This window comes from Canis lupus, chromosome 9 (assembly GCF_011100685.1).
Source record: "Canis lupus familiaris isolate Mischka breed German Shepherd chromosome 9, alternate assembly UU_Cfam_GSD_1.0, whole genome shotgun sequence".
Taxonomy (NCBI): Eukaryota; Metazoa; Chordata; class Mammalia; order Carnivora; family Canidae; genus Canis; species Canis lupus.
The window spans coordinates 28,120,590-28,145,759 of NC_049230.1; the positions used below are offsets into that span (position 1 = coordinate 28,120,590).

Here is a 25,170-nt window from a genome sequence, read left to right on the forward strand (position 1 = left end):
AATATATTATTTTTATTAAAACTTTCTTAATTAATTAATGAATGAAAATGAATTAGCCTCAGAATAATCTATATATTTATATCCCCAATTTTATGTATAAATACACAGCTTGTTTTAACCTTTGACTGATGAGTTCTGAGATTGGGTTGAAACTTGCATACATAATACCTTTAAAACTTAAATAATATTTGATTTCCTTAGTCTGAAATAGATTCAATTTTACTTTTTATATTGATTTTATGCAGGTGTAGAAAGTCTGGATATCTTTCTGTCTTATAAGAGTCAAATGATTTCACAAATTTTGTGTTGCAAATAATGTAATTAAGGTAAGGAAACCCTACTCTGAACATTCGTTCTCACTTTTAAATTAAATTACAAAACACTGGCATTGCCCATATACATTAAGAATCTTTTCTCTTGAGTATGCAATGCATTCAACAAATAGGCAAGGTTGTCTATTTACAAACATCCCTTCCCCTGAGACACCATAACCAACCACTATGGGCACAAGAGCTGGGTTAGGTAGGAGCGGGATTTAGGTTCCTACAGAGAGATAGCTGAGACAAACTCCTATCAAAGGCAACTGGAGAAAGCAAGTGTGGATATTAAATTCAAAGGAATTAGAGTAGGAGGAGATCAATATTGGCTTCTTGAGGCCAAGAGATGAGTACATCAGCAAAGCTCTCATCGTAATACAAGACTCAGGGTCTTACACCAGCTCAACCATTTATAACCCACATTATATTTAACAGATTATTTAACCACCTTGAGAACTAGTCCTTGAACCTCAGTGAATTCATTAGGGTAGAACTGTACTCTTTCCTGGTGGCTTATTGTAATCCTTCTCTGAAAACCACATAGATGATATTTTTATTATGGCTCTATTTTCCTATTATATTTCTAAATGAAACATTTAACACCAGCACTAATATGTACAACTAGTAAGAATGTAAAATGGCATGTCCTTCCCAGAAAATAATTTGTCAATAGGTTAAAAACAACAACAACAACAACAAAAAACTTAAAGTAGGCATACTTTTGACCCAATAATTCTACTTGTAGGAGTTAGACCTAAAAGCATTTGTGATCAAGGATTTATATCCAGCCTTTTAATTATAGCATTATAACAATGTGATAAAGCAGATACAATTTAAATGTTAAGTAGGAGAATAAGGGGTACCTCAATTGGTTAAGCATCTGCCTTCAGCTCAGGTCATGATCCCAGGATGCCTCACATGGCCTCCTTTCTCAACAGAGTCTTTCTTATCCTCTGCCTCACCCCCCAGTTTGTGCTCTCTCTCACACACACTGACTCTCTCTCTCAAATAAATAAATAAAATCTTAAAAAAAAAGAGTAATATAGATAAATGAAAGCATGTTATGCAGCCATCGAAAATTATATTTTCACAGAATATTTAAAGATATGTGGAAATAATTGTCATAGAGTATTATAAGAAAATAGATATTTTAAGTATTTTAATCCAAGTTCTATTTGTTTATGTGCATATGCACTTTAAATATGTATTTATGTAATACTAAAGAAAGAAATACACCAAAATGTTAAAGTGTGTTCCTATTATGGGCTAAATTGTGTCTTCCCCAAATTCATATGATGATGTTCTAAACCATAGTACCTTAGAATATAACTGTATTTGAAGATAAGTTCTTTAAGGAAGTAAAGTTAAATGAGGTCATTAAAGTACGCCCTATCCAATATGACTGGTGTCATTATAAAAACAAGAGATGCATACACAGACACACAAAGAAGAAAGACTATGTGAAGGCATCGGAAGAAGGCAGGTCATCTTCAAGTCAAGGAGAGAGGACTCAAAAGAAACCAACTCTGCTAATACCTTAATATTGGTCTTCCAGCTTTTAGCATTGTAAGAAAATAAATTCCTGTTGTTTAAGTCACCTAGACTGTGGTACTTTGGTTTGGCAGCCCTAGCTAACTAATACAATTCCTCTGGAAAGTGGGCTTTTAAGTAGTTCTTATTTCCTTTTTTGAATGTGTTTATGTAGTTCCCAGCATTTTTGCCATGAGACCAAGCCCTGAGTATAGACACTATTTACTCAGAGAGAGATACATCCTCCCCCTTTTTAAAGATTTTATTTATTTATTCATGAGGGACACAGAAAGAGAGAGAGACAGAGGGACAGAGAGACAGAGAGACAGAGATAGAGACACAGGCAGAGAGAGAAGCAGGCTCCATTCAGGGAGCCTGATGTGGGACTCGATCTCAGGTCTCCAGGACCACAACCTGGGCTGAAGGCGGCACTAAACTTCTGAGCCACCTGGGCTGCCCTTTTCCCCCTTCTTTATTTTTGCTGAGTTATGGGTCCAGATCGTACTTTTGTAAGCAGTTTATCTATGTGTGTGTCTCTACGACTTGGCTGTGAGCCCTTGGAGGGCAAAGACTTTGTCCACATAAATGTTGTAATACTTCTGCCTGCTGTTGCAGTTGGTACATATTGGACTCAGACATATTGGACACAGACAAATGTCTGTGGAATGATATTTAGGTAGTACTGATTTATAATATGTTTGGTCTGTGCTCTACAATTATAGAACAGTTTACTCTGTAGCTATGGTGAACATTCTGAGTGTTTGCATCACCTCTAAAGAAGCACCATTTATGGATGCTAAGTTGAGACTTCCCTTCAACATAAGGAAAAATTCAACCTGCTGTTCTTTTGGCTTCTTACTAGTGCTGCCTAGTTTCTACTAACTTTCCATCAGCAACCCTTCTCCTCCCATACCTCTTTGTAGTCTCTTTTCCTCCACAACCACTTAGTTTCACACACACACACACACACACACACACACACACACACACACACACACAGTCTTTGTCCAAAGGATGGGTCAAAGATACTTTGAGCTCACTAAAAAGCATTTCATATAAAAGGCTATTGATCTAAACTCTGAACTAGAATACAGTTTAGGGAAAGTAGAAGGTCAAAAAATGGGTTTCTTTGTCTATTTGGAGAGAGAGGATGGAAGTTGGAGAAGACAAAGAAATCAAGTATGAGATCAGGCATCAATACTTCCTGTCTCATTTTAGTCACTTCACAGAAGTAAATTGGTCTATTTTTTAGAAAAGAAGAGGAATCCCTTGGAGGTTTGGAATCAAGGCTAACCCTCTTCTATCCACTGAATTTTCCCTTGAAAATGTCATTATTTTAAGACATTGATATACTTTTCTAGATACTTTTGAGCACCTACTAAATCCAGGGTACTTTGCTCATATAATATTCCTAATCCAGAAATCATCCCTGAAAAATAGTAGTATCAATATTAGATAAACCAATTCCTAAAGATTAGCTAGCTTACCTAAGATCATAGGAAATGTCTTGGGATAGGCAGTCATCTTAGAGAAAGTTATTAGGATCATTGCAAGAAGAAAAGAATCACATTTATTGCAGTTCTAATATGACAGTCATTTTTCATACATAGTCTTGTTTGATTTGCCCAGCATTGCTAACAGGTAGGAATTAGCATTGCTAATCTTACATGGCAGGAAAGGTGGAGTAATCTGCCAATGAGCACAATTTTAACTGATAGAACTGAAATTTAAACCCAATTTCATCTGATTTGGAAGAAATCTAGATAGAGACTTTTAGGAAATGATTAAGAGAGTGCCTTCAAGTAGAAAAAGGTGTGAGGAGTATAATGGACCCTACACCATTACTGTCTCAAATTCAGTGAATTTCTCTTGGTTTAATAGAGATAAGAGATAGTTCCATATCTCCAGCATGGGAGTAAAGCTACTGCACATTTTGTTTTTAACAAGTTGTGCTGCTCTGCTTTTAAACACCAGCAAAAAAGACACTTAAATTCAGATCATATATTAATAATATTTTCTCTGTTCCTGAGCAAATAAGAATCTGGCATTCACTGTTATTCAGGTTATGCTTTGTCTACATCTAATCAGTCTAATATAGTAGCCACTGGCATGTGTGGCTATTAAAATTAATGTAAACTAAATAAAGTTAAAAACTCAGTTTCTTAAATGCACCAGTCACATTTCACATACTGGAGAGTCAGATGTGGCTAATGGTTACTGTATTGGACATTGCAGGTGCAGAGTCTTTCCATCATTGCAGAAAGATCTATTGGATAACACTGGTTGATATTAAAATCTTACAGAGGGTTATAATGTCTTCTTTGCCAACAGAGTATATAGTATAAAGAGCTGTTTTATTAAACAAATGTCATTGAGGTCTCATATTTTAATCTCCTCTATTCACGGAGGATGATTTTTCAAGGTTAGCATCAAGACCTACTGGTAGATGAATGAATTGTGAGAAGGAACCCAAGCAAAAATTGTGGATTGAGATACCCATATTCATCTATATTTCATAAAAATCACAATCAATGAGCTATTAAGGCACTAAAAGATGAAAATTGGAGAACTTGCAGAGCTTTGATTTACTTGTTGATTCATTTATTCTTTCAAGTAAATCATTCAACTTCTGCTACTGATACGGGTATTGTAGAATTTATCATAGAATACCCTCAAAGATTTCATAATTGGTTGCAGAGGCAGAAATAGACAACTGTATCTGAAACCCAATGGGATAACTGCTAGTGGATCATAAGCATTTTGTTCATAGTACAAATTTTTGTGGGAGCTTGATTCAGGCTTTGTCTAAATAATGGAGGAGAGAAAGGACAGATCTGCTGGAGTGCGTGCTCTTGTGGGGAAACAGTGGTTGTGCTGGTCATCCTTAGCTTGCCACCCCAAATCTGTTCTCCCCCAATTTTTGTCTTATTCTTAGCAAGAAGGGAGGCTGACCTCAATGAATATATTACCTACACCCCTTACTAGCTAGTTTTCAGTTGAGTTTGACTAATAGAACCTACCTATCAGATATCAGAGGTCAGGAGGGGAGAGAACTAGGTTATTTTCTTCTGGTTCCATGGCAGGAGCTAGAACTCTCAAAGGTTACAACTCCCAGGTTTATCTCTTGGCTGGGAATTTACAATCTCCTCACCTGTCCCTCAGCTACAGGGCGTCTGCTAGCTCTCAGCTCTGGGTGTTTAACATTGGATTTTACTTCCTTAACTCTACCCAAATTCTAGAAGGAGTTCCTTCATTAAAGTGTCTCCATTTGAAACATCAGAGTTAAATTCCATGTCCATCTGGGACACTGACTTAATACAGCAAAAGAAGAAAAGAAACTGGTAGCTGAGAGCCAGAAAATGGGGCTTTTGAAGGAAGGTACGTTTGATGAGGATTTTTAAAAGCTAGACTTAAAAAAAAAAAAAAAAAAGTGGGAAACACCTGGGTGGCTCAGTCAGTTAAACATCTGCCTTCAGCTCAGGTCGTGATCCTGGGTCTTGGGATGAGTCCCAAGTCAGGCACCCTGCTCATCAGAGAGTCTACTTCTCCCTCTCCCTTTGCTGCTCTCTCTGCTTGTGTGCTCTCTTTTTCTCTTACTCTCTCCATCTGTCAAATAAATTTAAAAAAAAATAAAGAGTTGGACTTCACATAGTGTGCTAATGCCTTTGGTGTTAGAGGGATTATTTGAAGAGTTTACAAGATCTGTGTCCTACTTCCCAGCTCCCCACCCTTCATTCCCACTCCTTACAGATTATCTTAGTGAACAATTTCTGTATGACCTTCTAAAGATTCTGCACTGCATGCTCAAACATATGGTTTGAGCACCCAACCATGCTCAAGCACACTGAAAGAAAATAAATTCACTTCCTATCTCTCAAGGAGAATGGTAAACACCATCATAACTTTTCCTCCTTTGAGTACACACTAGAGGTTCTCAAAGGGTGATGCCATGACTAGCAGCAGCAACAGCAGCAGCAGAAACATCTGGGAACTAGTTAAAACTACAAATTCTCAAGCCTTTCTCAGACCTATTGAATCAGAAACTCTGGAGGTGGAGTTCAGAACTGTAGAGTTTTAATAAGCCCTCCTGGTTGCACACTTAAGTTTGAGAATCAATGAAATACACAGTTCTGAATTCCTGTCTTCCTCACCCATCTGATGGTCATTACTGCTTCACAGAGAGTTGGGTGGTCCTCCTGAACTTAGGCTCTGACACTGTCAATTGCTCAAACAGGCATTCTGTGCCAAAGTGAGTTTTGAAGTCATGGTGTTTTGCTTTCCTCTTTAAAAGTGAAAGTCTATGTGATATTTCCCTCTGCCTTGACTTTCTTCATGACTCACACAATTTAGCTTCAGTCTTCTCTAGAAGCCCAAGACCCATTGGTTATCACATCTTACCACATCTTAAAATTGTATTCAATCTTCTAGTCCTCTTAATGTATTTCAAGAAATTTTGGCCTAAATTCAACAATCTTTCCTATGTTCTCAAACACCTCTCAGAATGATCCTAACAGATACATAGATGTTTCCTGTAGTTCTCATGAGTCAAAGCTGATTTTCATTTCATACTCCACATTCCTATAGTTCTTCCCTTTACTGTTTTCATGGTACATATTTTTCTATTTCCACCAAAACTCACAGTTTTCGGCCATTACAACTTAATATTTGGTAACCTCCCTTTTGTTTTTGTCTAGTAACCTCTTTAATTTATGTTTAGCATTTGACTCATTGCCTTTCTCTCTGCCACTAATTTCTTTCCAGCTTTAGTAACTTCAGGATCCAAATGGATTATTTTTCAAGCTCTTTGGAGCTAGCCCTAGACTCCCTTACTTCTGATTTTCTTTTCCTTTACCCCACTTCAACCACCAACTCCTGTAAGACCAGACTTAATATTTTCATCCACAGTAACTACATTCAAATAATAAATTATAAGGATGCTCATGTATAACTACAAGCTCCCATCCTTCTAGAAGGTAATTATGATAGTTCAGAAGTTCAGATAGTTGTTCTAGTCTGCCAATTCTATGGAGGTAAGACTAATGAAGGATATGATTCTTGCCAGAGCCTGGAAGCATGGAAATTAAAGGAGTGTGCAGAGTTGCAAGTGAGGTACAGCAGGAAACCAGAAAAGAAAATCCACATTGGTCATTGAAACAAATAGGTGCTCTAGAGTAGACATCAGTGGTTGGGATTAGGAAATCAGTAATCCAAAATGATACAAGCAAAGAGTGATAGATCTGATAGGCATATAGGAAGATTCATAGTAGTAGCAAATAATCATCCAGAGGTTGTTATCTCAGCTGGTTTCCATGGAGGTATGATTTTTTTTCAAGAATCATGTGTTGAGCAAATGCTATCAGAATTATTCCCAAGATCAAATACAAGCATGGTGTGGGTGCAGAGGAGCTTTCCAATGAAAATATTGGTTGTTACTACTATTCTTGATTTAAATGACCCACCCTGACATTATAGGAAGTACTGATATTGTGGTCCCTCCTTTCTCTTTAAACCCAGCAAATGTTTCTTCCCTTATTTCTTCAGTGGTTAAGAGAATTATGCAGAAGCTAGCTGGGGTTGGTTAATTATTCAAATGTGCTTATTATACAAAAGCAGCATATTTGTTCTGTCCCTATTTGTGCATATATATTTATTTTTTATGAACCTTATTTCCCGTCAGTGAAGACAAGAGAATAGAATTAGCACATCTGTCCCATTTGTTGTGACAAAATATGAACTTAAGATCTGTATACTGATTTAGGGAAGCATATTCCTAGGAGTACATGGTGAGTCTGATGGAATAAAATTTCAGTAATAAATACAGTTGTGGGAATCTGCATTAAAAAAAGCAGCACTAAAACCAAATGACATGAAAGACTGTTATGGAAGCTTTTTAAAGAGAATCTGAACAGAAATAGAGCCATCTCTAGAGAGGTGGAGCATTGGGACAAATCATTTGTGGAAAGGGGTTGGGAAGAATAGAACAAGGAGGAGGCTTCTCCCTGCCACGTTTCAAATTTGTGAATGCCAGCACTTTGGAGGAGTCATGAGAAAGATGCTGAAGAACACAGAAAGGAGGAGAAAGCTACAAGATGTATGCATTGCTTCGTAGGCAGGATATACACAGAATTCTGTATAGCTGCGGAGATAGTAAGAGAGGAGACATGCCTAAATGTGTTGGAGCTAATTGTATTTGCCAATTACATTTTCTTCTATTGACACTCTCTCACCCAAGTCACAATGCCTAAGGACAGACACTGCTATTGCTTTTTGAGACAGCCAGAGGAGTGTCCAGAGCACATGCTGGGCTCCTTGCTGCCTTATAGGGAATATATCTTCCTTGGAAAGCAGGTCCATTTGCAGCATACCCCAAATTCCTCCTTGTAAGGTATAATTAGGAACAGGAGGGAGGATGCCCTTTGAGATATTTTTCAACATAGATTGATTGTTCCAAAAAAAAAAAAAGATTGATTGTTCCTCGGTGTGACATACGCTAGACCTGAAATACGGATTTAAGTAGGACACAAACAAATAGTGTTAATTTTAATATCTGTACATTCATCTTTTGCTTATAGCAACTGATACTGGTCTTCCATTTTCAGTAACCAATATAAATATTGTTATTAAAGACAATATACTTAAATGAATAAAATGAACTACCTACTTAAAAAAATAATTACCTATTTAGTATTATTAGGTCAGGCAGCATTATATGCAAAATTTGTGAAGGTAGTTCTCAAATGACTGACATTTGAGAATCACAATAAGAAAACATGCTGGGGCAGAAAGAAGATAGGACAGAGAATCAAAAGTTATGGGTGCTCACCCTCACTTATAATTACCTGTGCATTTTGGACAAGTAGTTTAAATCTTTTTTTTTTTAATTTTTATTTATTTATGATAGTCACAGAGAGAGAGAGAGAGAGGCAGAGACACAGGCAGAGGGAGAAGCAGGCTCCATGCACCAGGAGCCCGACGTGGGATTCGATCCCGGGTCTCCAGGATCGCGCCCTGGGCCAAAGGCAGGCGCTAAACCGCTGCGCCACCCAGGGATCCCTGGACAAGTAGTTTAATGCATTTTGGACAAGTGGTTTAAACTTACCTAACTTTGTTTTTAAAATATTAATAATAAAAAAAATAAAAATAAAATAAAATATTAATAATAATTCCCAATTTAGCCAATTTACAGTATTTTTTGGTGAAGATTCAATGGAATAGTGTATTTGATAGACTCTAAAAAAAAAAAAAAAATTACCCAGTGTTGCAATGGGGAAGTATTTTAAAGGTGGAGTCATGGTCTTAAGTGTCTCCTCATCTTAGTATGACCAGAACCTCTGACTCACTTCTAACAACAGAATATAGATTTCAAAGGTGATAAGATTTTACTCATTGATGAGGTTTGGTTACAAAGGTTTTAGCAGACTGTTGGCGTTGAAGAAGCAAATAGCCCTATTGTGGACTGCCTATGGAGAAGGCCATGTGGCAGAGAACTGTGGGCAGTATCTAGGACCTAAAGTGGCCTCCAGCTGACAGCCAGTAAGAAACTAGAGCCCTGGGACATACAACCACAAGCAACTTAATTCTGCTAACAACCTCAGTGAGCTTGGAAGTAGATCCTTTCCTTTGAGAATTAACCACCCAGATGAGAACACAATCTGACCAACACTGATACAACGTTATGTGTTCCTAGGAAATTAAAAGAAAAAAATCACTTCTTCAGCTATACTAGCCACATTTCAAGCTCATACAGTACAGATACAGAACATGTTCAACATTATACAAAGTTCTATTGGTCAAGACTCCTCTGGAGCTCCCTGAAGAAACAAGCTGAGTTTGAGACTTCCCCTAAAATGTAACCCTGGTTTGGCTGCTTCCTTTTACCTGTTCCACTTCCCCTGCTCTCTTACTGCTATCTCCTTGGCACATTTCCTTCATAACGCTCTTGCAGGCAAGCCCTTATTTCCACCTAAATTTAGGGAATTCCATCTAACATCCCAGAGAAATCCATCAGAAGAAATTTCAGTTCTTTTTATTTCTGTCTCTGTATGCTAAATGCCAAAATCGACATTCATTACTACTGATTTTTTAAATCTTCATTCCTTCATGGTATTCCCCTTCAATTGTTCAATATGGAACTACTGGCTACTACATTTGTAGTTTACAAAGCACTTTCCTCGACATTTTAAAGGAACAATATTTAAAATTTTAGCATGTTTGTGCTGATTTATAGCAGGTGATCGATAACAAATAGTTATTGATATCCTTATATTAAGGATTGTAGAATTAAAACACAAAATGGTTTTAATAATTCTAAGATCATATTTCAAACAAGTGGCACATTTGGAATTCATGGCTGGCTCTTTTGACCAAGAACTCAGGGCTCCTTCTATGCAGTGCACTCACCTTAGAACTCAAGGGATATATACCACATCTAGCATGTGGTGCATGCATCCGTAATGGACAACAAAGTGTGTGTTTTGTGAAGGGAGACTGTGCACTGGAAATGTAAGTAGTAGTTGGTTTCAAGATGACTATGGTTCTGCATGGTTTACTTTAAAATACTGATGATTGTTTAGTGCCCTAATGGTTTACATCTGCTTCAACCATGTAGTTATTCTGACCGATTTCTCTACCATGCATTCACAAAGTGACCTAAGAGGTCAAATACACTTAATTGTCATCATCATCTTCCTCCTCCTCTCACCATGAGCAGCAACAGTATCAGCATCATCTATTTATTGAGGCAGGCAACATGCTAAGATTTGACAGTCACTATTTTATTCAACACTCATAACAAACGTAAGAGTTCGTGACATTATTATTATGTCCATTTTGTAAATGAGCAGAATGAGGTGAATATCAAAGACCTATAGTAATGACAGAGGGTATAACTTATTTCCTGCCCATCATGATCCCAATTCAACACAGTTATCCTGGCTAGGCAGGGAATGATGATTCTTAACCAATACTACTTGGTTGGTTAAGTCTGTGTCCTTTTTACCCAATATATTGTCAGTAGCAGTGGAGTAGATTACTAAGAATAATGCCAATGTCTTTTCTTTCAGATTTTCTGACTTATGCTAACTTGGAAAGCAGACATCAACAGATATGGTTCCATTACTTAAAAAACAGGTATCATTTTTTTTTTTTTGCGTCACTTCCAAAGAGCTGTTATTATTGTTTGAAAATAGAGCTAATTAATGCAATACAGCACTGTAATTAGATCCTCTTTGTCCTAGAAATTGGCCAGACACTGCAGGTTTATCCAAGAGAAAGTTCTTGGGAGAATAATGAGTCTCATTCACTCTTAGCCTAAGCCCCATGTGAGCTAGTGACCCAAGGGTGGATGGCTCAGAGGCCCATTACCAGACTCCCAAGCAATCTACTGTGACAAGGGTGTTGATGGATCCAGCTTAATGCCACCCAGATATTATCTCTGAATCTTAAGCAAAAGACAAACTGTGGCTACAAGGCAGATATAAAAGTCTCTTGCTGAGATTTGTAGAAAATGTTGTCATTTTAATTAACATTTCCAAACAATAATAATCATTATTTAGTGCTGTAAAGCCAGCCACACACCAAATGCTAAATTTCTGAGTATTTTAAAGCAGAAAAATGCTCTTCTGGGAAATGCAGAGAAAATTTGCTTTTCTGTTTTTAGACTGGGAATATCAGATCAAGGCATTCTTTTTCTCTTTTTAAATAAAAACTGTGTGACTTATTCTAAAATCATTCTTCCTTTGCTAATTTGCCCCCTGACATGTAGCACCTTGGCAAAAATTCTTACAATGGATTAAAATTGTATTTTTAAAAATGAGCTTGAGATCTTGGGCTTTATGGGCTGCTAAAATACAAGGTAATTGGGAGTGCTTTGGAACTTGGAACATGAAGGAATAAAACCAATTTCTGCAAGAGATTAAATGTTCTTTTCATGCAAAAGAATCCCACCACTTCCCTTCATCTGTCTCCCTATCCCCATAGTCTATGAACCACTGATTTATCTCACAGATTGATCCCTTATCCCCTGCTATCTCCCAAACAGAAACAATGCTTAGTCACAGAAGGCAAAGTGCTCTGATCCTTCTAGCCCTTCACAGCTGGTCTCTCTCTTGAACCCGGGTTTTTTTCTTACCTTTTCTTTTTGTCTGTGTTGCTTGACCCTCCCTGCTCAGCAATAGACCTCAATGCTGTACATCTCCAGGCTGAACCCCACTGAGCCCATAAACGCATTCGGACTCAGGCAGAGCAATTTTAGATTAGCTGAGGGGTCAAAATATTAATAACAGCTAACATTTACTCTTCTCTTGACATGTGCCAGGCTGATACTCTGTATTATTCATTTGGTCCTTTTAGCAACCCTATGAAGTAATTACTATTATTATTCTGATTTTACAGAGGAGGGGACTGAGGTACAAAGAGGTTAAGCAACTTGCCAAAAGTAAATAACAAATTCAGGATCTGAATCCAGACAGTCTGGCACATTTGAGCCTCTTAACCTTTATGTTCCATTCCCTGTCCCTTAGCCAGAGTCACGTGGATCTAGGCAAGGCTAGAATTTGCCTTGCTCACTCTCCTGCCCAGGTCTTAGCATTGCTTTAATTAAAACCCCTGGGGGGGGGGGGGGGAACCCTGGGTGGAGCCAACTTTCCCTCAGTGTTTTACTTTGTTCTCTGGCTCTTCATGGGAACTAGGGAGGGGTCTCGCTTTGGGTCCTAAATCTCAGCCACTTGATGGTTCTTTAGATTACTCAGCCGTTAGAAACGACAAATACCCACCATTTGCTTCAACGTGGATGGAACTGGAAGCTATTATGCTGAGTGAAGTAAGTCAATTGGAGAAGGACAAACATTGTATGTTTTCATTCATTTGGGGAATATAAATAATAGTGAAAGGGAATATAAGGGAAGGGAGAAGAAATGTGTGGGAAATATCAGAAAGGGAGACAGAACATAAAGACTTCTAACTCTGGGAAACGAACTAGGGGTGGTGGAAGGGGAGGAGGGCGGGGGGTGTGGGTGAATGGGTGATGGGCACTGAGGGGGGCACTTGAAGGGATGAGCACTGGGTGTTATTTTGTATGTTGGTAAATTGAACACCAATAAAAAATAAATTTATTATTAAAAATAATAATAATAATAAAAATAAAAAAGAAACAAAACAAAACAAAAAAAGAACCTCTTTCTGGTTCTCACCAGTCCTTCAAGCAACGAAAATTCCAGAGACATTCAACTGTCCCTCAGTGGCTGACCTATATCTCCATTTAAACAGATGACATCTTGCCTCTTTGTATTTAATTTGGCAGTATTTCTCTTGAATATTCCACTTTACTTCATTTCTACTACCTTCCTGGGCCACCGTCTCCTCTCACCAGATGAATGCAATCGATTCCCTGAGTCTCCCAGCATAAACTCCTGGCCTTTGCAACCTATTTTCCCTCCTCAACCAAAGAAATCTATGGACTTTGAAAACCTGGTCATTTTCATGATTAACATCTTTACTCTTGGATAATGGGTACTTATCAAGCCCTAAATCTCTGATGCAGTTTATGAAGCTCTGCCTGACAGGACCTCACCTTTATCTGATGGTGATTCCTCAGTGCACTCTCTCCAGATCCCATGCTCTCTCCTACTATAGGATTTTTGCACAAATTCCCTCTGCCTTGGAGCGATCTTCCTATCGTCTCCACACAAATCACAAACTCATCCTTCAGGTCTTTGCTTACAATTTTCTTCCCTAGGGAATTCTCATCTGTTCTTACAGATCGGATCAAGCCTCTTTTTATAAACATTTATAGCACCTCCCTTCTGGGCGCTTAATATTAATTGAGCATGTACTGTGTGCCAGATACTTATCAGTTGTAATTTGTTACCACGTGATAGGACCCAGTGGTGTTAAGGCCAGATTTGTCTTGTTCACAGCTATGTTCCCAGGTATCTACAGAGCACTATGTTCCCACAGCATGTATTAGATAAGAAATGAATGTATGAACTAATGAGCACATCGCTACATGGAATTTCTAGTTTCTGGCAGATTGGGAGGCTTCCTAAAAAATAGCATCTATTCAGCACCTACTATATGCTAAACCTTGTCAGGGACTTAAATATTTTATCTCATTTTATATTCACAACAACCTTATAAGGTAGCTTCTGATATTAACCTCATTTTACAGGTGAGTAAGAATTTTAACTGATAGACCAAATCGCTATGTATATATCATATAATCTATGTATGTATGTATATATGTACATATACACATGTATATATATATGTATACACAAGAGCAAAAAGCTATTTGTGTATTTCCTCTATACATGCATATGCACACATATATATACATACACACAGGCACACACATGAGACAGAGGGAGAGAGAGGAAGAGGGAGAAATAGATATCCACCTACCAAATGTATTACCAGAAATGTAGGTCCTACAAACAGAGTTTTTTTCCTTATAATTACAGACCTCTCCATTCCTAGCTCTATTATACTTACACTCATGTACTGTATTCCCAACTTGTACCTTGATTTATGATGCTTCTGATTCTATGGCCAACGTCAGGATTGGGGTGAAGATAAGAAAAGAAATATGCTCAAAGAGGACTTCGCTCTTTTCTGCTCCAATAGAAAGATCCCTCTTATCCATGTGTTCCCCTTATTCTCTTGCAAATCAGCTACAGGGCAGGGGAGTGACCAATAAGAAGAAACGGAAGAAGGAAACAAAAATGGGCTTTTGTTTTTCTCCTGAGGCAAAAATCCCATTTATTTTCAACAAGGAATTTCCCTTTTGGAGACTCCTCAAGTGACTTCCCACCTCCTCATTAGGCCCTCTGAGTGAATGTTCTTTGGTACGCTAGACATTCTCTGTGGGTTTAGCTCATTAAATAATCAAAGTGTGGGTAGCATATGCTGTGTGATTGAAGTGAAGAGGGCAGGAATTGGGTATATACTTTGCAAAATATTTCTCTATTGATGAATTCAGGATTTTATCTGAAAACTGAAAACACTTGGTTCTTAGGATTTTTCGATGACAATGAAAAACATTTTCTTTCTATCAGAAGTGAAAACATTCAGAAATTATTTGATAAATACAGCATTTGAAAGAAAAAATGTTTATTTTTAGTAAACATTTGCTAATTATGAGAATTGCCAAATGAGAAAACTGCAGACACTGTTTTTTGTTGTGTTATTTTGTCTTTTCTTATTCCCTGGGTTAATTAAGTTTTAAAATCCATAATTTGGAAATTATCAAACTGCAGCATGGATGCTGGAATCCTCCAACATATTTGTAAAACACAGGTTTGATTAATTTGGGAAAGTTAAGCTCAGGCCAGCACATTTTATTATGGCTTCAAGTTTCCTGCTTTGTATTTTTTTTTATAATAAATTGTTGGGTTTTGGTTCTTCCCCATTGAGAGCCATATTTTCACTTTTGACACCAGCTAACTCAGTCACTGGATAATGCCTTCAAGAATTATCTGACAAGATGCACTGAAATCTTGATGACAGTTAGGTAGATGTGTTGTGCAATTAAATTATATCTAACAAAGGACCAGTGGCTTCTCTACATCTAAGAATGATTGGACAACCATGCTTATGTTTGATCATTCATCTCTGCTAAAGTTGGGATGACTGGCTCAACCTGATCAATGTGATATCATATAACTTTTACCATTCTTTAATGAAATGCTTTCTAGGGTAGATTCTCAGGTTCTTGACAGATTATATATTTAGCAATCTACAGAATTTCATTCATTAAGGTGTTAGAAGGAATTTTCTTAGTGAAACAAGATACATGCCTGTTAATGTTAGCTTTTCGTAGGAAACATCAGTACATGCATTATAATTTTTTAAACCTCTCAAGGTGATTTGAATATGCAATTTTGTATTTTCCACAATATGCCATTAAGCTGATGTAGGTAGGAAGGAGGATGCCTTTGTTAACACAATCAATTGAAAGATGTATAAAGAGGAGGGACAAAATTAGTTTATACTAATCATGACTCCTTGATAATAGACTTGTCGCCATTGTAGTTAGAGAAAGATTCCTCTTCAAAACCAATTCTTCCAAGATAATAAAAACAACATTTCAAAAGCACATAGAGGAGTTCTTGCAAGAAGGTAAAATAATGAATTATTAAAGGTACTGCAGCTTCTTGATAAAAATTTTATGATAACTGTAGAGTGTTCGTCTAACCTTGCCTTTTAGCAACATGGAAACATGAACTCTGCTTATTTCAAGTTGTAAATTGGTTTCCTCTTATTGTCTCATTTAAACAATCTTTTCCAGAATAGACCCAGAGGTGCCAAATGACTCCCGATTGTAAACTACAGGTTTTTTTTTTTTTCCTCCAGAATTACTGTACCCATTATATTAACACCTTCCACTTTGTTGTAAAACTCCTTGCATTTACAGAGGTTATTATGCTTCTCCAAAACAATGTGCCAACAGATTATATGCATTACTGAAGAGAAGGAGAATCTGAGTGCTGAGCACAATCTTAACTGGGAAACATCTACAAGTACAATAATTAGAATGCACCAAAAAGGAAAAACAGAGTAAAATAAAAATTTCATATTGGCATCTGCATCCATTATAGAACTGACAGAGGTATCTGGTGAACATAAGGAATGCTTACACTGGCCTTTTCTGTCTTTGGGTCCCCTAATTGCTTGCTTTCTCTCTATCACAGACACATAGAGAAGGTGGGGGAAAAGAGGGACATACTCCCTTTGGGCACTTTTACATGTAGGTACCACAAAGCAAAAGTTTTTGTACCAGTTTTGCATGAGTTAGGATCTTCAGGTATGGTGACTATTGATTGCATGTATGTCTTTTACAGATTATTTATTCTAGAGGAATTGAAGCCTGACATCATAAGAAGGGATAATGCCTCCTTACATTGCTAGTAGATACTACTGTCTCTCAGTCTGCCAGCGCTCCACCATAAAGCACATGGATTAAGGTGTTGATTAAAACTTGGTCAAAGGCAGCCCTGGTGGCCCAGTGGTTTGGCACTGCCTTCGGCCCAGGGCGTGATCCTGGAGACCCGGGATCCAGTCCCACGTCAGGCTCCCTGCATGGAGCCTACTTCTCCCTCTGCCTGTGTCTCTGCCTCTCTCTCTCTCTCTCTCTCTCTCTTTGTCTCATGAATAAATAAATAAAATCTTAAAAAAAAAAGAAAACTTGGTCAAAGCCACCCAACATCCTAGGGACTGTGTTTTATGGAAATAAACAAACTGGAAAGCATTTCACTGAGCAGAGTACTGAAGAAAGCCCAGCTTGCACAGACAGGAGATCACACTATTATCACTTATTATTGAACTTAAGTAAATGCTTTTCCTTTTTTTTTTTTTTTTAAACTTCTTCTATCTTTCTATAGGGACTGAAATTGAGATGATTCCATCTAAAAGTAAATGATTTAAGATAGGTGAACAGCCTAGTATAGCGCCTATCTCAAAGATGATTCTCAATAAGTAATAGTAAATTCACTTTGATTTATCTCTGGGGATCTGTTCTGCACTATAGAAGAGTGACACACATTAATTTTGCCTCTGTAATTATGCTGATTGGTCAGAATGGCTGCTAATTCTTCATTTTTAATATCATGAAATTTTAAAGATCAGGATAATCTGAGATTGTTCACCATGTAGAAAATATGGATATGTTAAAGTAAGCTAGGTAAGCTTATTATTTAGCAGAATTTTCTCAATAGAAACCCATAGTCTTGTAGTAACCATCAGTTGGGTTCTATATGGCCAAGAGATGTATATATGTATATACATTTGCTTAAGGAGATAGATGTTTCATTAGGAATAATTAATCCCATAGTTTGTAATGAAATTCAAAACAGTTGACCCCAGGGGTGGCCTGGGTGGGTTAGTTGGTTAAGTGTCTGATTCTTTATTTCGCTCAAGTCTTGATCTCATGGTTCTGAGATGGAGTCCCATGTCAGGCTCCATGCTGGCATGGAGCCTACTTAAGATTCTCTCCCCTCACCCTCTCCCTCTGCCCCCGTTTGTTCACTCTCTCTCTCTGAAAACAAACAAACAAATAAAAACCAAAAACACAGTTGACCCTATTGTATATACATTGGAATCTAATGGTGGCTCCTAAATTTCCCTTATGAGGAAATGATACATGTTCTCTACGAGCATTCAAACAGGAATCTGTCATGTTTGGTTCTAGGCATTAATCTGAAAGTAACACTCAGGCCCTTTTTCCTGAGAAGGCAATCTCCAAGCACAGTTAGCATGAACTTACATAGTGTTCACTACAGGCATTTTCCAAGTTTTTATATTCATTTTCCTTTACTTATCACACACGAACAATAAGGAGATATTTCCTTCTAAGGAAAAAGGGAAAGATTATTGTTTGTTGAGAAGAACTTAGTGTCTTCAACTTCTATGTCTCAATCGTCCTCTTCAATATAAGAGTTACAGGAAGGAATGCCTGGGATGACCCTGAGTTTGTACATGTTGTTACAGCATGAATTAGTCATGCTTCTTCCTTTTACATTCCAGTCTGAACAATAAATTACATAGTCTCCTGCTTATGGGATCTGTATTTGTCTCCAGTTTGCCATGCCCTACCTTCTTCCCATGCTCAGCCTGAAGGTAGCTGCTGCTTTGGTCCACCTGTCTTGCCAGAGCCTTCTTTGCTTTGCCAAATAGCTCTACCCTAATCACACCTCAGGAGTGATACAGAGCAATAAGATGGTCAAAGGCTTTTTTTCCAACAGCTTGTGTTGTGGGACAGTCACTTTTTCTTTAGAATCTTAAAAACTATTTTAAAAATAGTTTATTTTATTTGATTTCATATTATCTGTGTAAAACCAATAAATACCCCCCATATTGTATCAAGAATATTGAAACTTAATGAGTTTGTGTTCAACAGCATATAAATAATTATGTTTCAGATAAGGGTGGCAACCAATTAGTGGGAGGTGAAATCTATTTAATGGCTCAAAAGAAACATTTAAAAGTAAAGTAGAATAGAGAATATTAGAGTATGTTGTACATATAAGGCTATATATTACTTTGGGAAAGTTTGGTTTTAAGTGTGTGTGTGTGTGTGTGTGTGTGTGTGTGTGTATGTGGTGTGGGTATGGGAAGGAGAGGTTGCTAGTCTCCAAAGTGGTTCTCCATTATCACTGCCTCTTGGTATTCATATCCCCGTATAGTTCCCTCCCATACTCATTCATGGCTGGTTTGTGTCATCAATAGAATATTACAAAAGTAATGGTACATGACTTCTGAGGCTAGGTCATAAAGAACTGTGCATGGTCTCCTAAGGATCTGCATTGTTTTCCCTGTGTGAAATCATTGCCATATCATGAGGATGCTCAAGCAGCTGTGTAGAGAAATCCATGTGAGATTGAATGGAGCTTCCTATCAAAAGCTGGAACCAACTTGCCAGCCATGTGAATGGACCAAATTGGAAGTAGATCCTCCAACTGCATTTAAACCTTCAAATGACCACAGCTCCAGCCTACATCTTGACTAAAACATTCTGGGATACCTGATGCCAGAACCATCCTGCTAAGCTGTTCCCAAATACCTGACCCATAGAAATTGTGAGAGATAATGAATATTATTGTTTTAAGCTACTTAGTTTTGAAGGCATTTTTTTATGTGACAGTAGATTACTACATATATTCACTTTCAGGGACATGTGCACATGCACACACACATATAGAGAGAGAGGAATTTTAAACCTGTTGTGACATAAAATGTATTTCTTACTACTTATTGTGATAAAAAAGATTTTAAAATACTCATATAGAGGAACAGGAAATCTTATTGCTGATGGGAATGTAAAATGGTACAGCCACTTTGGAAGATAATTTAGCAGTTTCTTACGAAACTAAACATGTTCTTACCATAGACTCCAGCAATAGTGTTCCTTGGTATTTATGTGAGGGAACTGACTATGTATATCCACAGAGAAATCTGCATATGGATGTTTATATTTTTGTTCACAATTGCCAAAATTGGGAAAGTAACCAAGATATCCTTTAGTAAGTGGATGGATAAACTGTGGTACATCTACAAGATGGAATTTTATTCAGCAGTGAAAAGAAATAAGGTAAAGACATGGTGGACACTTAAATGCATGTTACTAAGTTACGTAGTGACAACTATATGACAGGCAAAGCCATGGAGACAAAGAAAAGATTAGTGGCTGACTGATTAGGAGGGATGGATAGATAAAGCACAAAGGATTTTTAGGGTAGTAAGACTACTGTGTATGATACTATAATGGCAGAGATATATCATTATACATTTGTCCAGGTCCACAGAATGTACGCTGCCAAGAGTGAAGCTCGAAACAAACTATGGACTTCGGGTGTTGATGATGCACCACTGCTGTTTCAGCAGTTGTGACAAATGCTCCACTCTGGTGAAAATATTGATAATGAGAGAGGCTGTGCATGGGGCACAGGGAGTGCATATGGGAACTCTCTGGACCTTCCTCTCACATTTTCTGTGAATCTAAAACTACTCTAATACAATAAAATCTTTTAAAAATGCCAGTATATATTAGAAATGAAAAGGAAGAGAGAAAAGAAATATGTGAAGCCCTCCAATGTGCCTTTGCTGTGCAAAATTAAGATGTTTGTTAAAGATTATACTCTTTATATACTATTTATATTTAACTCTTATAATGTTGTAATCATTATAGACCATTTTTAAACAATTAGACATTCTTATAAACACTGTTGGACAAATGGAAAGGCTGTATCATTTTATAATACAAATAATTGGTGTGGAGGGAATGGTTCAGTCAGTTCAGTGTCTGCCTTTGGCTCAAATCATGATCTCAGCGTCCTGGGATCGAGTTCTGCATCAGGTTCCCTGCTCAGCGGGGAATCTGCTTTTCCCTCTCCCTATGCTCTTCCCCCTGCTTGTGCATACGCACACACACTCTCTCTCAAATAAACAAATAAAATCTTTAAAAAATAAATAAAACAACAAAGGAATTCCACTTAATTGAACAATGGTGGTTAACATTTAAAAAGATTATGAGGGATCCCTGGGTGGCGCAGCGGTTTGGCGCCTGCCTTTGGCCCAGGGCACGATCCTGGAGACCTGGGATCGAATCCCACGTCGGGCTCCCGGTGCATGGAGCCTGCTTCTCCCTCTGCCTATGTTTCTGCCTCTCTCTCTCTCTCTCTGTGTGTGACTATCATAAATAAATAAAAATTAAAACAAAACAAAACAAAAAAAAAACCAAAAAAAATATAAAAAGATTATGAGAGGGGCACCTGGCTGGCTCAGTCAGAGGAATGTGAGACTTATGACCAAGTGGTCATGAGTTCAAGCCCATGCTTGGTGCAGAGATTACTTAAATAAATTAAAAAAATTATAAGACTAGAAACTAAAAATCCTAAAAGAGAAGGAAGCTGAAGGGAATATAGAAAGCTTTGGTGAAAATACACATAACTGGGAGATAATAGAGAGTTCCTGGATTAGGCAAAAATGATGTTAACACCTGTGCGGAGCTTGATACTCTGCCTATATCTTTCATACCCTCTCTCACTTCCCCTGTCCTACCTATGAACTGCCTTCAGTAGACTTTGAAAACTGTTACCCTCTAACTGGCTGACTCCTGCTGGCAAGAATTATCTCCCACGAAAAAGTCATTAAGTTTCTTCCACAAAAACATTAACCTTGAATATAATTCATTACATTTCTTCACCAACTTCCTCACCATAGAACACAGCAAGACAAAAAAAATTTAAATTCAGAGTAAGATAAGGGCTTCGTCAAAGCAACCCCCAAATAGCAATTACACTATTTTCCAAAATTGTGTAATTTCAACAGAGATTCAGATTTTTAAACAATGATATAATATTTTAAAGTGAAACTCAGTAAAAGATAGCATTTTTAGGAAACTACACATTGTGAACATAGCCATCCCTCACTGATTGTTTTTTTTTTTTTAATTTTATTTATTTGAGGGCAAGAAAGAGAGAGAGAGAGAGATAGAGAGAGAATGAGTGGGGAGGACAGGGAGATGCAGGAAACCAATGCGGGTCTCCATCCCAGGACTCTGGGATCATGACCTGAGCTGAAGGCAGATGTTTAACTGACTGAGGCACCCAGGCGCCCCTCCTTTTGTGGTTTTAAAATCCCATAGTAATTGGCTGGGTTTGTGGAGGTAAGAAAGCACTGTCAAGTCAGCTTCCATTTCTTCCATTGCCTTTACTCTTAGTAAAGACATCAGTGGACTAGTTCAATACTAACAAACCATTATCTGGGCCCCAGAGCACTTCACATCTTTTCCCTGACATGGAGAGCTGCCATTTCTGTTTTAGCACAGTGATTCTCAAAGTTGGCTGCACATGAGAAATGTTGATGACTGGGCTCCATGCCCAGAGAATCTAATTCAATGTTATATTTTGCACTGCTATTTTTTAAAAGCCACCCAGGTGATTTTGGTGTATGATCGAGCTTGAGAAACATTGCTGTAGAGTAAGTTATCTGGCAAGTTTGAAAATAACTTTCATGGTAGCTAGCACACAGAGATCTTTCTAAACAAACCATACGTCTAATTGTGTATCTCCACATCCTTAGCTCTTCCCTGGAGGATGAAGTTCAAGTTCAAGTTATTATTTCTCCAGCCTCACTACCTGATAGCTTGCTCCATTTGATTTATATTCCAGGCATACGGATGGCAGATTCCCAATTATATTCCTGCATATCATGCTTCCGTGACTTTTCCTCACTGAAAATACTCTTTGTCTTCCTACCCCCTTGTTTCTTATATTTATCCCATCAAATCACATTTCAGAGGTTTCCTTGCTGGAAAACTTTTCATGATGCTTCCTATGGCATACCTGCCTTAGTAACGTTAAACCTTATGCAGTTTTAGAGTTGTATATATATTTTGATGTAATTTATTTACTTCTGCAACTGTCCTAGGTTGTAAGTCCCTTAAAGATAGGAAGATGAAGGGCCTTTTCTCTGTATCCATGCATGAATGTGCACATACATATTTGTGAAATGGGCTATAGTCCCTTTCTCCCAAATTTTACCGTAAAGAAATAAAAAGGCACTTTTCATCAGATCAGTGCCTCCTGCCACCTAAACTCACCATTCTTTGTATGACATAAATTGAACCCATTGCAAAAATCCAAGGCTTTTCTTTTGCTTTTAACCTACTCACATTCTCTTCATTCACTTCAAAGGTAAGTATCTTAAAATGAACATTGTGTAGGGGACAGAGACAGGGCAAAGGCAACCACATTATCTTGTGTCTAACGAGACTCTCCTCAGTTACAAGAGATAAATGATTTCTATATATGCTATGGAAAGATTTTCAAAGAATAAGAAAAATTCCAAATATGGTCTAATATAGCTAAGCTTAAAAATACTTTGAAATTCTAAATAAGTATTAGTTACTCTGCATGGGAATTTTACAACAATACATAAAGTTTTCCACTACAAAGAACTGCTACTAGACTACATAGATCAACATGATTCTGTTATTGTTTTTGTCTTTCTGTCTTCCCACTCATCTATTTTTTCCTTCCTCCCATCTTCCTTCTTTCTTCTTTCCTTACTTCCCTCTCTTCCTTTTTAATTCCACTGGTTCTGTTATTCTTTTTTTCTCTAAATAGGAAAAACAATCATACATTTTTTACTTATTTATTTCTCACAACACTATATGCCATGACTGTACTAAGTACCAGTTAAATCTAAGATAAATAAGTCCTAGCCCCTACCCTCAGGGAACTCCAAGTTTCATGAGGCAAACACACCAAAAAAAACAAACAACCGTCTTGTATGATATGTCTTAAAATAGTTGCATTGCAAAGTACTATAAGAACACAGAAAAGCAAACAGAATGCCTTACAAAGTATAAAATATATTTAAAAGATCAAACCAAAGATTAAGTAAAAACTATTTTGAGCTGCAACCACATACAAACCTCTTGCTAAGCACTGGTTTCTTCACATAAATGAACTCACGCAATCCTGATAATTAACTATCCAAGATAAGATTATGACTCTTACCATTTATTTAGATCTGAAACTAAATTTCAAAAAAGTTGTACGACTTTTCAAGGGCACACCTCTAGTAACAGAGGAAGTCTTATCTTAGATAGTGTTATAAATATAATTATTATTTGCAGCTTGGAGGTACCCCATACTACTGGGATAGAAGATAAAGGTGTAAATTGGTAGCTAAATTTATGGAGAGCTAAATCTGTGCTAAGTGCTATTCTAGTTGTTTTTGATATTAACTCATTAATAGTTACATGAGGTAGGCACTGTTGTTACCTATCTTAAAGGTCAGTAACTGAGCCATGAAGAAATGAAGATCATAAAGTTACTTAGTGGTTACTGGGCATTGGACTCAGCCATTCTTGAGCTGGCAACCCAAGACAGACAACTACAAGCACAAGTCAGGATATAAACTGTGAGTTCTAGGTGCCAATGAATGGCACAGATGATATGGGGTTTATTTTTTATAATAAATTTATTTTTTATTGGTGTTCAATTTACCAACATACAGAATAACACCCAGTGCTCATCCCGTCAAGTGCCCCCCTCAGTGCCCATCACCCATTCACCCCCACCCCCCGCCCTCCTCCCCTTCCACCATCCCTAGTTCGTTTCCCAGAGTTAGGAGTCTCTATGTTCTGTCTCCCTTTCTGATATTTTCACACATTTCTTCTCCCTTCCCTTATATTCCCTTTCACTATTATTTATATTCCCCAAATGAATGAGAACATATAATGTTTGTCCTTCTCTGATTGACTTACTTCACTCAGCATAATACCCTCCAGTTCTATCCACGTTGAAGCAAATGGTGGGTATTTGTCGTTTCTAATGGCTGAGTAATATTCCATTGTATACATAGACCACATCTTCTTTATCCATTCATCTTTCGATGGACACCGAGGCTCCTTCCACAGTTTGGCTATTGTGGACATTGCTGCTAGAAACATCGGGGTGCAGGTGTCCCAGCGTTTCATTGCATCTGTATCTTTGGGGTAAATCCCCAACAGTGCAATTGCTGGGTCGTAGGGCAGGTCTATTTTTAACTCTTTGAGGAACCTCCACACAGTTTTCCAGAGTGGCTGCACCAGTTCACATTCCCACCAACAGTGCAAGAGGGTTCCCTTTTCTCCGCATCCTCTCCAACATTTGTGGTTTCCTGCCTTGTTAATTTTCCCCATTCTCACTGGTGTGAGGTGGTATCTCATTGTGGTTTTGATTTGTATTTCCCTGATGGCAAGTGATGCAGAGCATTTTTTCATGTGCATGTTGGCCATGTCTATGTCTTCCTCTGTGAGATTTCTGTTCATGTCTTTTGC

General features: G+C 37.6%; 1 long non-coding RNA gene across 3 annotated transcripts in view; it reads left to right on the forward strand.

Annotated features, from left to right (window-relative positions):
- Positions 1–25,170, forward strand: part of LOC111097383 — a 50,411-nt gene that overhangs the window by 5,697 nt on the left and 19,544 nt on the right. For 2 of the 3 annotated variants that reach the window (XR_005364515.1, XR_005364514.1), the window contains exon 4: positions 10,910–10,976. This is a non-coding gene — a long non-coding RNA (uncharacterized LOC111097383). Of the gene's footprint in view, positions 1–245; positions 327–10,909; positions 10,977–25,170 lie in introns of all 3 variants that reach the window. The other variant, XR_005364516.1, reaches the window with a different exon arrangement.